Here is a 15,942-nt window from a genome sequence, read left to right as displayed (position 1 = left end):
TTCGGTCGTCGCTTGGTTTCCGTTTCCGCTTTTGGCTTTCGCTTTTTCATTTCCGCCTAATAAACTACATAATTAAACTGGCAGGCAATGGGATTAAAGGATTCAGTAGCAGTAGCAGCAGAGCCCCGAAGGAGTCCAACAAGCACACACATTCACACACACACACACTCAACTACTGGCTGGAGTATCTGAATCCAGAATCCTGAATCCTGGTTTCTGGCCTCCAACTTGAGGACACGCTCAACCGAAGTTTCGTGGACGAATTAAGCTAAATTAATTTTTGTTCTTTGCCGCTGTTGTTGCCAATGCTACTTAAGTCCTTTGACTTTTGGCTCGTTTGATGATGAAGCTCTGCCCGTTAGTCCTTTCTTATAATACCGTATTTATGTGTGTGAACGGCAGAGTGTGTGCTTGTGCTGTGTTTGGCCCGTACCATCGTCTTAAATTAATGATGTGTTTTATGCCATGGCCAGGGCCAAAAAAAACTAAGTAAATAAGAAAAAAGTAGAGAAAAAATCACAGCAAATGCGATTTAGACGTCAAAAGCGCAACATTAGCAGTAAATAAAATAGGATAATGCGGCAAGTCGACCGCAAGCAGAAGCTGACTAGCTACCCTTGGCAAAAATTAAAGCCAGCCAAAAAATAGGGGTTATCCTGTAGACTAGAAGCTATTTGGGAAGACATTTTGAGAAGGTATAGCCGACAAATATAGTATCTACTTGAAGTATTTATTTTTCAGCTGGAATTTATTAAACATAAGCCCACTGAGTAACTCTAATTAATTAGACAACTCCCACATAAAACACCCATTAATTAAATTTGTTTTCTAAAAAAAATACACCAATATTTATCATGATACACATGGAAATTAAGCCTGGATTAGATGTAACAGCAAAAGCCTTTTAGAATTGAATTAGCCCAGTTGAAACGATTTATTGCCCCAGAAGAGTATCGCAATGGGACAGATGCTGCAATGCAGGAGACTCGGGACTTTGCGAAATTCTTTGCTATGACAGGGCTAAAGGATTATGTGCTCTTAGCTCATACCCCTCCGGCCCAGACCAGGCCAGGACAGACCTTTCTGAGCCAGCTATTTTTCATGGCAAAGATAAAGACAGGAAGCAGAGGCGTAACCGGCAACCACCAACAACCAACAGCCAGCATCCAGCACCTGGATATATAAAGTTAACCCACAAAATCCAAGGGAAAACTCTTTTCTTCCAGACGGAATGACTTAATACTATCTGACTGCAGGCATCGATAAAGACAAACAGAATCGGGTGTGTAAACAATATTTCGGGTACAAATCACCCTCATAACCACAAGCCAGAGTTCAGAACCAGAATCAGAAATCTGTTTAGCTCAAAATGTGGATTGCTCCGACTGAGGTCTCCTTTCCAGCGACTTACACAAATATTTTGACAAAACGCCTGCTGTTTTCCACATAAATATTTATATTTGCCCTGCCTGCCAGACACACATATAGAAAGAGAGAGAGAAATGCAGGCAACCGAAAGGATACATGCAGTGTATCTTATCGAAGCATCTTTACCTGCCGCAGACTCCAAAAACATGAGCCTCATGCTTTCGACCAGCATCTTTTTCCCGTATTGGTACACAAGGAGAAATATATTATAGAATAGTATTTAAATCAATTGAAATGAGAACTAAATAAGGGAAGTGGTACAAGGTATCTTATAGTCCTGAAACTCTTTTTTGAAAACCTTTCCTTTTATTAAAACTTCTTGAATCCCTTGATTTTCCCAGTGCACCTTTGTATCTTTGACATCACACTGGCGCATTAATCTGTCGTGCGTATACAAATTCAGCGCCCCTTGGTTTATCCTCGGAAATCGAATCCACAAAAATGCAGTTAAATAAATTACAAACGCTTTGTCACCCAGCGGTCGAGCCGGGAAGGAGGAGTTTCGAGAGTCGCATGTCGTTGGCTTTATCGTTCGCCGGGCATCGTCTTGATTTTTCTTATTCGAATTTTTTTACATTAATGAATTTCTTTGGTCTGACTGGGTCTCCTTCTTTTTCTCCTTTTTCCCTTTGCGTTTTTACTTTTTTTATCCTGTCCCCCGATCTGCGTGTTAATGAAATAAATGCCCGGATAGCCGAGTCGTTTTCGAATAAGTTCTCAAGTTACCCGCTGCATTCGAACACGAACATGAGCAATCTGTGGCATTGCCCACATATGGTAAGCGTTTGCGGCTGATAAAATACAAAAAAAAGTAAAGTAAAATAAAATAAAATCCTAAGGAGAACACAAAAATACGATACTGAACAGAAATGCATACTGAAATTATGAGACAGCCATGGCCCATAAATTCCTCAATGTGTGTGGGATCCAATACAAAGTGCTGAGGAGTGTTTCGTTTTCGAGCTTCAGAAAAGAGTAATCATGCTGGAATCTTGTTAGGGTTTCATTTTTTTGGGGATTGGGCGAACAAGTTTATTAGAATGATTTATTTAATGAGATATGCGAGGGTATCAAATGGTATTGTGTATTTAATTTCATTGGAAATATGAAATATCAATTCGATTTCTTTAGAAGTGTTTTATAAGAACTGCGTAGCTTGAGATAAAGATTGTATTATGAGATCATATATTTCCCTCTACCAGTAGTGGCTCAGAAAACTCCTTCTAAACCAAAATGTAATCACACTTCGTATAGAAACCAATTGACATTGGCAATAAATATTCCTCAACTTCCTACTTTCCGCTTAATTATTAATTTCGCATTTGCCGCAAAACGTTTATTGGAGTTCGTGTGCTCGCCATGGCCCCATCCCCCATCGGACTCTATTGGCAATCCAAGCCAAAGACAAGCCACAGCCCGAAAGCAATCTTCCTCAGTCGACGGACTTATTTCCTCAATTGCATAAATCGAACTGAAATTTGTGTTTTGGCGCGTGTCACGAATGAGCAAAACAAGTTAAAAGACCCGAAAAAACCTCAACCCCAGCCCCCAGAAAGCCAAAAGGGAAAACTGAAAGCAAAGCGGCAAAGCAAACTCCTTCTCTCTAATTTTTCCTGGGCTTTCGAGACAATGTGACAAGGTCTGACTTCCAGCCTAATGCCAGCCATCCCACTGCCGCCCCCAAATATCAGTCTATAGTCTGTTTGTCACCCAAGTCATTTACATGCTCCGCCTGGCTACGTGACTCAAATACATATGTAGTTTGTCCGGAGTCCGGACTCCCCTTTTGAGATATTTCTTTGGGGATTTCTGTGGCTTGGGCCACATATTCGATCAAAATGCGAGCGTCCGCCGGGAAAAAGGCGACCAGACTTAGACTGCGACTCAAGTGAGTCACGAACGTGCATCGATAAAATATTTAAAATTCATTTCTAACATTTTAGCCCGCTCTACTACTCATCTGCCTCGTCGATTACTCATGCCACTGCAGTTATAGACACTTTGGGAAATTCTCAGCCCCATAATGATAAAGTTTTTGGGAGAAAACTAGCTATGATGGTTCATAATGTGACTTGTAACTTCATAGCCGATTTCTTCGAGTGCTGATAACTGTTGTTTCAACTGCAACTTTCCTGCTGGCTCTGCCATATCTTGATAAGTCTCGAGTTGTGCTTTGATTTATGCCCGTGCCGGTTGCACTCACCTGGCCAAGATTGTATCGAAGGTAAACAGCGCAGGAATCGCATGGCATCGCCGCCACACACCTGGGGTGGTCGGTCGCCTCAATAGAAGTTGCATTCGCACTCGCAACTGCAATTTCCAATAGCATTGGCAGTCTATTAGTTTTGCTATTGAATTACATATCAATGCATTTCTCATTCGAATGCCTTGCGAGTGTGTCCACAAATAAAATATAGATAAATATAAAGATAGATATTGTAGTCCGCACATATATAGAATATATATAGCTTTCAGCTACCGGTACAAGCCATGTGTGTTTGCTGTGCTACGAGTGGTGTGTTGATTGTTTGTCATAAATATCTGAGCTGGATTTTATTGCCGTTCAACAGTTCTACAGCTACCTCAGGGATTTCTTTGCTTGCCAAATCGAATTTAAATGTAAACGTTAGTCTTTGATTTAAAAGGGAATCATGTATTGATTGCTACATAATTATTAGAATTATAATCTCTGATATTCCATCCTATCTACCTGGATAGGTTAACTGATAATATCCTTGGCCGTCAGTTTATCCTTGGCAAATAGTGTAGCCATGCCGCAGTCATAAACATTTCACCTATTCCGGGTCTTATCAAACCAAACAGTTCGCTCTGTCATATTTTATATATATATTTATATATATACCTATACTTTTTTTTCTATTTATTATTACATGTTATATGAGGTCTTGGATACCCCTCGCCCACAGCCTGTTGATAAAACGGGCTGCCACTCACCCAAACCCCACTCATTTCAGTTCAGTTCGAGTCTTTTGTTGGTTTTTCTAGATTTGAAGCACTGATTGTGCGCATTTTACAACCGTACCTCCATACCCGTAACCATATCCCCTATAATTTTTCAGGGCAAGGTGTGAATTGTGCCGAGGAACTGAAGAAACTGCACTATGGAATTGGAACTCTGTCTGGGTCTGGGTCTCTTTGCTTTTTTGATCGACAGCTTGCCTAAAACTGTCAACGCTTTTCTTTATTTCTGTTTCAGTTTCTGTTTCGATTTCGGTATGAGTTTGAGTTCGAGTCTCACCCTCTCCACATCCTGTGTTTTATGGCGCATTTCTTTCGATTTCCAGCGATTTATTTTAAGACCGCTGCCCCTGCTGCCCCTTACTACTGCCTTATGTTTGCACGGTTGCACTCTGAATTGTCGTAGTAATTTCAGTTGTCACCAGGCAGTGCTATCGGGAGATTTGTATCACACAGTTGGCAGCCCGGATCGAGGTTACCCCCTCTGAACTGACGCTTAGATTAAGATTAAGGGCGTCAATTGTCGGCATTCAGTTTCATTCTTACCCTTTTCTTCTTGGGCCTGTCAAAATATGAATATGGATATCATAAATCAGTAGCTTTGTCAAAAGTGAATAAGAGGGCTGGGTTGAAAAGAAGTTATATAATGGCATTAAAGTACTTGAGTATTTATTCAAAAAATGATGGAATAAAAAGTATAATTTCCTTACTCTGATACAAACTTTAAGAAGTCTGAAATATTTAATCAATTTCTCATAAATCAAATGCCAAATCATCTCCCTGTCTGGGGCTACTCGAAAGGTTATCCTGCCACAATTTTAGCTGGCAATAGTGCATATCATGAGTTGTGCAGGAAATTGCTTAACTATATGGAAAATTGACGAGTTCTGATGGCTGACAGTGCGGTTGGGGCATGCCCCATCCCACCTGCCATCGTTATGCATGATTTGCAGTGAAAAATGCATAGATGGAAATAGGAAAGTTGATCAAAAGCTGCAGGCCAACCCTTCGGAGTTTGCTTTTCATTTTTGACGTGGCGTGTTGTGGCATATTTACCATTCGGAATTATTTCAACGTTTCTGGCCAATTTTCGAAATAGAAAAAGTTTCCTTTTTATTCCGTTTGTTAACTCCGCTTTTGTTTTACTTTTGACGAGTGACACACGATATGGGGGTGATGGGAGACAGGAGGTCAGAGGTCGCGAGTTGATTGAACCTCGGCGACAGAGTCGGTAGCTTCAATTGATTTGAGGAAAATGGGTAAACAATTTGTCAACAGTGGATGGCATTAAACGATCCATAATATTGTCTAAACAGAAAGTAATTTCTAAAGCGCTCAACCTTCAGCTGTTTAGAAATCCTTCCTGTGTCCTGGCAAGGCACTGGCACTGAGACAAAGTAGGTAGCTACATATGGTTCTGGTCTATTTCTACCAGGTCAAGTCTCTCCCAACAATATCACCTTTTCTTCGAGTGTACCTTGGGACCAACCGCAGTCGCAGACGAGACATGTCAACTGCTAATGTCACTTAAATGCCAGTGGCATGTCTATCACAGCTCGCATTCCGTCTCCTTCTTTTGCACGCCGGTGCATGTGTGTCCTTTGGTTTCTTTTGTGTCCTTTTTTCGAGAAAATGCCAGGACTACATCCGCTTAGGCGTGCTGGAAATTGGATTTTCACAGCTGCCAGACAGAGACAGAGCCGGCCGCATTCAATGGCCGAACGGCTAGACGACTGGAAGCGAACGAAGGCCATTGAGGGACCCTGAGATTTAACACGCTCTGGAATCTAGATCCATGGGAATTTCGCATAGCTCGCTGTCCAGTTGATTCGTCTCAGGGCCTTAGGAGTTCCCCGATACTCTCAGTCATTCATTATTATTCCTTTTTGGGCAATTTCAAGCCTCATTATTAGCAATGGCTGCGCAAACAATAAACCAAAACCAATTCCAACTAATTACATTGGCGAGAACTCATTTGGATTGAGTATTCGGGCATTTAAATTGGATTGAAATGTGGAAGGACTGTGAGAAGGACTTTATTTATGTTTTTTGAAGCCTTAGAGCCATGCCTTCTTTCTTTGTCTTCTTCAGAGTTCTGTCAGCTATCCAGAATTGCTTCTATTTCCCAAACACCTTGCTCCACATTAATCCGAAGGACTCCATTAGACAGCCATCCATCTAACCAACAATCCGAGCCAAATCCATTCAGCTCGACCAACTTCCGTCGGCCATTTTGTCGGAGTCGGAGATCCAAAGTAATTTCCTCCGCCACTAAACTGTGCGGTTGATGACGGATAAGCTGGAGAGTCCAGTGAGTCCAGGGTGCACTTCTCTTGAACCGCAGCCCCATGAATAATTCGCAACTTCTCCGGAACCTTCTGTCTGGCCATCTCTTTCTTTTCCCACTATCTCTCCCTCTTTTCTCCCTCTAGGAGCCTCCTTGTGTCCAAAATGGCAAGTGCATTGAATGATTTATTTGGTGTGATTGCCTTCACACACACACATATGCGTTGATGATTTCCCTTTGGCAGCAATCAAACAGCAGTTGCCGTTTGCGGTCAACAGAGGACTCCACCCCCAACATCCTTCCAAAAGGATACGAGGGAAGGATGGGTGTGAATGAGTGGGTAGGCTGTTGGAGGGAGGCTCTGGGCTTTTGTGAATTTTAATTGCCACGTTTGTTAAAGTGTTTTGATTGCTTTGTCATTGCACTAATCAGCACTTGTTCTCACTGCCTCACTTGGGGGCATTTATTAATTATAAATTCCCTCCGATTGCTCAAAGGCAATAGCGACAGGGGGCGCCACTCAACCGTACGATCCATTGATTTCTTTCGAAGCTCAAGTGAATTCAGGCTCTTCTCGCCCCTTCTCTTTCCCAGCTAGTATAGCCCTCTCTTTTTCCGGTTGCTGTAAAAAGCATTTTCAATTGAGATTTATTGTGGCGTGTATTGGTTTAGGGGGCGTGGCAGCTACACTCGCTTTGCATTTTGCAGCTCACTACTTTACCAAAGGAGTTGATTTGCTTTTTTTTTTGTTCGAAATGCTCTATCCAAGGGATATAGTTGTAAAAGACTAGGCCACATGTCCGTTAAGAATTTTAAAAGGATATAGTCTCCTCTCTATCCATTTATTTTGACTAAATATTATTCGTAGAATTAGATAAGTAATATTGTAATAATAGTGTATTAAAAAATCGGCTTACTTTCTCAATTCAGCTTGTTTTTTTTCACTCAGCTCAAAACAGAAGCTCGACTCTCAGTGCCTTTAGTTAAGTTTTTAGATTGATATTTATTGTGGGGGGATGAGGCCCCCTTTCCGCCTCTGCTGGCAAAGTCAATTCCTTTGATTTGTGGCGCTTTTGCGTGCAATTTTTTAAATTGAAAATCACTGCCAGAGCGCAATCCTTTTTACATCCTTTGCCTCAAATGAATTCGTTCCGTTTCGCTTGACTTTTTTCACAGTTTTCTGTTCGTTTCTTTTTTTTTATATTTTTTGTGTGAAATATGCAGCACTCGTATTTACTTTTATCGAGATTTATGCGCCACAATTGATATTGAGGTTAATAAATTGAAGGCTTCGCTGTGCCAGAAACCAGAAACCAGAAGCCAGAAACCGAAAATCAGAATCGAAATCGCAGCTCTCAAATCCGACCCAATCACTTTTCAAATTGAGCTCAAGTGCAGCCAAGGCGAAATATATTTTCGTTTCATTTAGTTTTCCATTTCTTCTTTTTTTTTTAAACAGTTTTTAGAGAAACGAAAAGGTCACTTGACTAGTTAACCCTTTGGCTTGGATTTTGGGTTTCCGTTTGACTTGACCTTGACCAGTTATTCTGCTCTTGTAACTGAGTTTCCTAAATGCTTTCGAAATTACCCGGAACTTCTTTGTTTATTTTCGGGTTTCCTTTTTATGGCTAACGGACATTTTATGGCTGTCTGTCCGGGTCTAAAGGTCAAATGTGAATATTTCGTCAAGGGGCCGGGAGGTGTTAAGTAACTTCCAATGGAGACAGCTGGCCAAGGTAACTATTAAACAAAGGAAATGTTGAAATGTTCCCTTAAACCTAGACATTCTTCTGAATAATTTAATTTTATTTTATTGGAAAAAAATAATACTTTTTATATAAAATTTAATAGCAATCTAATGCTACTGTCTCAAAGAAAACTCCTAAGCTTCCTGGTGAAAACTTTACCTTTCCTGCAACAAGAACTTTGTCAAATGACACGCACTTCCGAAACTTTCCTCCTAGTCAGCTCATAAATATGATTTTAATCGATTTCGCCACACTCACATTTGTTCCCGACAACATTCAAAAATCCATTCGAAAACAATGAAAAAGCAATCAAATCGTGTTCCCCTTTTTTTCCAAAGTATGCTATGCTAAACTTAACCACATACACGAGCGCCCAGGCAAATTGGAAACTTTGTAGTAAAAGTTTGCCATAAAAAGAAAATGCAAGATGAGAGGAACAAATGACAAAAATTTTGCGCATATTTTTCCAGCCAGGGGGAGTCAGGGAGCCAGGCAAGTGCCAGTGCCAAATGCGAAACTCCAAACAAGTTGAGTTAATGTTGGGAGAAGAGCAGAAAAGCACAAGCATGGAAACTTAGTGTAAAAGTCAAAGTTTGTTGTTTTCCCCGAGTTCTGTATAGATATTGACAGTCATATAGCTCGATATGTGTCGATAAACTGTCCCTACTATTCTGCCATTGGAGAATTCTGTGAAACTCCGGTTCGTTTGGTCTTTGGTCTTCTGGTTTTTTTGGTATCTGATTTCAGCAACTGCAGTTGGCCCCACGACCTGACCTCACCCAATATAATCCCCTCCAGCTCGCCAACTAAGCACTAGGTCCACCCCCTTTTGTCACTAGTTTTTGGCCAAAGTTTTTGGCTTTAAACTTTTGTTTAGTGGAGCAACAGTCAAAGCAATGAACTAACCCAAAAAAATTATATTTCACTGAAAAAGAAAGATTACATAATTTTAATAAATTTAATAAAATATTTATCCTCAAAAGAATATTGTTTCATTATTATTTGGCTTAATTTTAACATTTTTCTATAGATTTTTATCGCATGAAATTGCTTACTTTTTCCAGTGCTATGATTCCTTTTCCCTCCTTGCCACATTTTTCCTTGCCCCCGATGCTTTGGCATGTTGCACATTGTTTGGCGTACTGCAATTGTTCCGCTTAGTTGATCGGAGGACCCCTTTAATCTTCCCCATCGCCGCCCCCTCCATCCTTAAATGTTCAATTTTTATCCCAGCACAAGTTTTTTCATTTGTCTCAAAGTAAAGGGAATTTCCTTCATGTCGGTTAAGGTTTTCTCCGCTCTGGCTTAATGAATTGGAAGCGATTTCCGGAGCTGGCGACATCTGGGCCAAGTAATTTTGGAGGCAAAAGCTAAAGCAATACTTTCGTATGTGCACAGTTCTGGTAATTTACAAGCTCTATTATGCGGTAGCTGAAATTATATATGTTTTGTGCTCTGTTTATGGAACTCTGGCCTTATATATCAATATATTTTTGGGCAAAGTCACCCCTGTGGCCCTCCTGTCAATTTAGCTGCCTCATAAATTTCAATATGGTACTCGGCTGGTTTTTTTTTTTTGGATGGCTTGAAGTCGTAGAACTCTGGGGAGCGATATCTATGCGGGTTATCTTCGGTGTGACGTGCGGTTATCGGAAGAATGGAATACTATCCCAACTATGCCATAATTTGCTTCAGAATGGTGTGAATTATTTGTTCGTTTCTGATGTCGGGGCTGCTTCTGCCCCGTTCGGTCTCCCTTTCACATTCTCATGTGGAGTTTTTATGGCCTGAATTGTTATATCTTAATTTTCTTTAATGGTTTATTATGATCCGGACTGCAGTCGGATCAATGTTTGCTATGCGTGCCAAACCCTCTGGCACCTCTCCTCCCATATTTCGATACTGATAATTTCGTGTGATTGACAATTGTTTTTCTCCTTTTCCCCATCAGCGTTTTTTGTTCATTTGCGATAATGATAATTATATGTAATAGTATATATTTTGATGCCCCGCCGTCTGTGTGTCATAAATCGTGCTTATTTATGGAAAATGAGATTTGTAGAGGCGCATTAAGTATCCGTCCGTCCGCCTTATTACTCAGTATTTCCTACTCTATCAACAACGTTGGCACGATCGGAATTCGTAGCTCCGATGCCGGGGACTGAACTCATTTCTGTGGCGATGACATTGATAATGGCTATCACTTGCAATTGCGTTCTACGAGCTACTACTGCTGCTAATGAGGGATTAATGTTCTTAATTAAATTGTTTACTTGATTTCGCCGATCTCAAATGGTGTCAAGGATGTTTATTTATATTAGTTTTATTTCTATTCAGAGAATTGGGAGGTTTGACGAAACTATCAATATAAGCTTATAATGTTTTAAACATTTTTTGTTACTAGATTTGTAAAATACTGATACTGGTCCTTTTTTCTTCGTTGAAAATCTCAATTTGATACCCTTATTAATGCATATCTTAACTATTTCGTAAACTATCGGAAAACCGAAGACCATTTATGAATCAGAAGACTTTTCCCCTCCAATCTGCGTAAAAATATCGGGAAAGTCGAACAAAAAAATTTGGCTTGATTTTTGGTCCAAATCATACCTCTTTAAAAAATGTCAAAAAATTGGTTAAAATTTTGTTTGTCAGATTTTGATAGAAAATCATTATGCTTGAAGTTCTGAGATCGGGAAGGTATAACATTGCAGGATCTGGCAAGTATTAGCCGAGTTATGCACATTTTTCTATCAAAAAGTTACAAAAAAATCCAATATCCGGATTTTTGACTCACATTTTAGTGAATATTTTAACTATATGGTAACCGATTTAAAAACCAACGACAAACTATGAATTGGAGAACTATTCCCCGTCGATCTGCTGCAAAAGATCGCAAAAATCACACAAAAAAATGCCTCCCAATTTTTGCCCAAAATCCTGATGGTACCCCTTAGAAAAATTTCGAAAATGGGTTCAAAATTTAAGTTGTCAGGTTTTGATGGAAAATGAAGGTCCTCGAAATTCTAAGATCAGGAAGGTATAAAATTTTAAGATCTGTCCAGTATTAGTCGAGCTATGCACATTTTTTCATCATAAATGTTAAAAAATTGGAAGAACGTTTTTGAAAGTTTTTAATGAGTTCTTACCATTTATTTCCATCTTACATTCTGATTAATGATCGTTCAATTAATCCCCAAGATTTATGAGCTTTAAAGTGAGCCAACTCATTTGTAAATTGGTGTCTGGCTTGCTGCTTAATTCCTAAAGTCCTTGGGACCGAATTGATTTGTCAGTTGGTGGACTTTGCAATGGCAGGCTGGTCCGGGCCAAAAACTGAAAATTGTCTTGGAAATGGATGCTATGCGAGGCTTGGAGCAATTCCAGGGAAGTGAGCTGTTATGGGATGTCTTTAATGCCCATTGACGGAGCGCCGGGTGCAGTCCAGACAACAACAACAACAGCCAGCAACCAGCAGAGTCCCCAACAACACAAGCGACAAAGACAACAACGCCACTGGTTGTCTAGTTAAAGTTAATGCGAAATTCCCCCTGAGAAACAAACAAAAGCGCAGACGATCGATCGACAAAGTACAAACAAAGGGCATGTCAGGCGGCAGGAGTGAGGGGAGGCAGGGTATATCACTGGAGAAAAGGGGGATCTGGTACCACCCAGGAAAATCACGATGACGAACTGATGCCTGAGCAGATACAGATACATGGGACTCCAAAAGGCAACAACGACAGAGGCAACACCTCTTGTTAGTTTAGCTGATCATGATCATGACGGCGGGGAGTGAGTTAGGGCTTACACTCTAAAAAAAGGATAGGTCTTAAAAAGATAAATAATTATTAAATGTATACCAAATTATTTATCCTAGAAATATTACAATAATAACTACAGAAAGCTAAGCTAATCTTAGCATCTCTCCTGGTCCTTGCAAAAAGTGTAGCATACAACTAGGCTGAACTTAATTTTTGGAAAATATTAATACCTCTATTTTTCATTTAAATCTTATAATCCTCTTATTTTCTCTAACTGCATCTTGTTGTGAGCCCTGCCCAATGGCCAAACTGATTGAGGCACGAACGCGGGAACCTCCTCGTGGGTCAATCATCGGGTTTTGGGATCCAGCCTGAAGTTTCTGTTGGCCATCTAGAGTCGAGTTCATGTTTCACAGTTTGCAAATAACTCTAATCGAGGGGGGTTGCGGCATTTGTGTGTGTGTGGGTGTGGGTGCTTATCCCAGGGCCCCTCCTTCCTCCACTCTCCTGTGCCCCCCTTTTCAACGATCCTGCATTTTCCTCCGGTTTTCGTTTTCGAACAACAAGCCATGCATTGTAAGTTCATTAGCGGCCCAAGTGCACGATTCGCTTGTTGCTGTTGTTGTTTATGCTCGATGTTGGACGGCGGATGGCGGATGGTGGATCTGACTTTAGTGCTTCCTCTACCCCCAGAAATGCATATAAACATGAGATTTTTCTGCACCTCCTGGTCAGACTTTGAGTTTAAGATACTCTTGAAAAAGGGGGATAAGCTATAAATGTTAAAAAAATTTTTAAAAAATATTCGTAACAGTTTTGAAAAAATTAGTATTCTGGGTTCATCTCTATAAAGGTTTTTGATAATAATTAAAGGGTTCTTGGGTATATTTTAAAGGAAAATATTGGGCTGGAGGACTTACTAAGGGATCATAGAATATTTAATGATGCAGGATTCTCTCAAATGGAAATCCAATAGTCCTACATTCTTCTAAAGATTGAACCTTCTATTTCAGTTGAACCCAGATCCCCCTTTGATAATCTTAGGGTATCAATTCTTCGTTCTCCAAAACCACATATAATTCCTTGTTTATTTTTTCGATGCTTCAGCATACCTGGCAGCTCCGCCTAACTAACTAGGCGAAATCACTCATACTTGCAACCACAGTGCACCACATGTGGTCTGCTGAGAGAGAGAGGAGCTTGCCAAAGAACCGGCTTGCCAGGAGCTAAAAAAAGGGGGAGGTGGGGAAATGGGCGGCGGAAGGAGCATGGCCAGAGATGGGATGGAGAAATCTTTAGCCGGCACCCTGCAGCTAAAAGAACAGGGTGTATTGAACCGCAGCAACAACAAAAGCAAAGTCAAAGCCAAAAGTCAAAACGTGAGCCTGGATTGCAAGCGATCGCTCCCCCTCTCGCTCTTACTCTCCAGTAGAAAACCTGACGGGGATCTGGAAGTTTTTATTTTTATTTTGTTTTTTTTTTTGTTGTGTTCTACCTTTTTATCGCTCTTTTAGCAAGCCAACGATGACGCTAACAAGGCAAAAACAACAACACAGGAGAAGACTAAGCAGAAGAGTCCGTAGAAGGGGCTATGGGGGATGGGGGGGTGTGTCAAGAATACCTGGAGAGGTGATAGAGGTAGGCAGTGAGGCAGTGAGAGAGAGAGAGGGAGAGAGGACGGCGTTATCTGGTAACAACGTGTTACGAATTACTTTTAACAAGACCCTTAGCAGATAAAAACCAGAAAACCAGTTGCGAGAGACCGAACCTTACCCGGAGAGTCATTATCAGAAAAATGAGAGGACATCGAAGAGAGGCAGAGGCAGTGAGCCGAAGAGCTCACGCTTGGAACGTGCGCTCATTAGCGAGGTGAGCATATAAACAGGAAGGAATTGCAATTAAAGCCTGTCCTGTCCTGGCCCGGCCTGGCTCATTTAGTTCCTGTGATTTTTCGGAGCGACGTGGAGGGGAGAAAGTAAGCTAGACCACAATCGACACCCTGTACTATTGCTACCACCGAGGAAAGTAAAAGAACTTGCAGAAATGTCAGCAGGGTGCACTGGAAAAATCAGGGAGAGAGAGCCGGAAAGAGTGCGTTGGAACCAGAAAATCTGCCAGACAACAACAGATGCCTCTGGAAAAGGGCGTCGGAAAAGGGGGTGACGGGATCCAGAAGGGGGTGGCGACTTGGCATGCGAAACGCAGCACATGTGCAGGCGACCGCCGGGAGGAAGAGGAAGAGCAATCAGCCACAGGAACAGGGAGAGGAAATGAGCAGGGTGTCTGGGAGTGGGAAGTGGGAGGGAAACAGTAGCCGTCAATCTAGTCAGGGATTTGTCACCCAGAGAGAGTTGACAATTTTTTTTTTTCGGGGGTTGGGAAAGTGCAATTGGGTTAGGGATATATTAAAAAAATATATTTCACTTAAATGATAGTTTCTAAATCTTAAAAAAATAATAAATAATAGCCTGGCTAAATAGTGATTTAATCCAAAAATTTCCCAACCGGAAATTGCCATCATAAAAATCCATTTATTTCGTGATGGAAAGCCTTTAACTCACCTTAGATAATACAAATAGAAAGAAAACTCCCTGACTTGTTTATTTTTTTTATGCAAAAAGTAACGAAATGCAAGGCAGGGCAAAAACAATGCTATAAGAAAACAAAACCGTAAACAAAACATTTATTTAGCTGCATTTATGGAATGCTACACTAGAGTATCTGTAACAAAATAATATTTTATCAAATAGATAGACATTAATTTATAACCAATATAAATAAAATTTTAAAATAAAATTGTATGATATTAATAAAGTTTCTTTATTTCATTATTTATTGTCAAAGTATCTCAGATTGTCAAAGTATCTCATACTATCAAAGTATCTGTAAGATTTTTCTACAGTGTATAGATACTCTCGTGCTCTCCCAGTCGACCTCTCTCACCGCCCGGCACCCCCACCCACTATAACCCCGTGCTCGGGCCGTCGCTCTTCGGTTCTGGCGAGCGCTCTTTCAAATGAGTCTCGACGATCGCAGCGTTCGGTTCGGTGGCGGATGATTTTCTCGCTCCGCGCAGCCACAACACAATAGGCCAGTCTCGCTCGCGAACCCCCCAATTACACCTTTCCAACGCCAATTAATCAATAAAGAAATTACAAATAAAAAGTATCTCGCCAGTGCAGATACTTTTGTGCACAGATCCTAACCGAAATAACAATATAGTTGGGATTGAAAGAAGTTTAATAATATTGCCATTGCCGTAAAGTGGCGTCGAACGAAAAACGACAAGAAATACAAAACGAGTTATGAAAATACAAATTGTGGCCGTGCCATGTGAGAATGTGTGTTGAAAATTGCTATAAAGAAACACGATTTGTTGTTAGCTATTCTCCGCCGATCTGTGATCGATGTGGCTGACGACAAGCGTCAACAGAAATTGGATTTTTGACCAAAAAAAAATTAAAACAAAAATAAATCCGAAAACAACCTCATCCTACACCTCTCAGCACCTGAGATAGCTACATTTGGCGCTACACGAAATTTTAATTAAAAAATCTGTACAAAAATAAAGTAAAAATTACTTGCAAGCCGCCAAAGTTTCCGACGAGACACCGGGTGCAAGTATCTGTGTTGTATCCACCAGATACTCCCATCCAGAGTATCTGTGTGCCGCTTGCATCTCCAGGTGCTCCCCCTGAGTGTGTGTGTGTGTCAGAGTGTTTGATGTAAGCAGACG

The 15,942-nt window shown here is 40.8% G+C and overlaps 1 protein-coding gene and 1 long non-coding RNA gene across 2 annotated transcripts in view; one reads left to right on the top strand and one right to left on the bottom strand.

The window, feature by feature from the left end:
- Positions 1–10,346, bottom strand: part of LOC116655914 — a 28,173-nt gene extending 17,827 nt beyond the window's left edge. The window contains exon 1 of the long non-coding RNA XR_006507165.1: positions 9,498–10,346. This is a non-coding gene — a long non-coding RNA (uncharacterized LOC116655914). The remainder of the gene's footprint in view (positions 1–9,497) is intronic.
- Positions 1–15,942, top strand: part of LOC6493644 (frizzled-2) — an 89,470-nt gene that overhangs the window by 47,717 nt on the left and 25,811 nt on the right. The window lies entirely within an intron of this gene.

The sequence above is a fragment of the Drosophila ananassae genome, chromosome 2R (genome assembly GCF_017639315.1).
Source record: "Drosophila ananassae strain 14024-0371.13 chromosome 2R, ASM1763931v2, whole genome shotgun sequence".
In the NCBI taxonomy this organism is placed as follows: Eukaryota; Metazoa; Arthropoda; class Insecta; order Diptera; family Drosophilidae; genus Drosophila; species Drosophila ananassae.
Note: the sequence above shows the minus strand (reverse complement) of the source record. Positions and strands in the feature narration are given on the sequence as shown.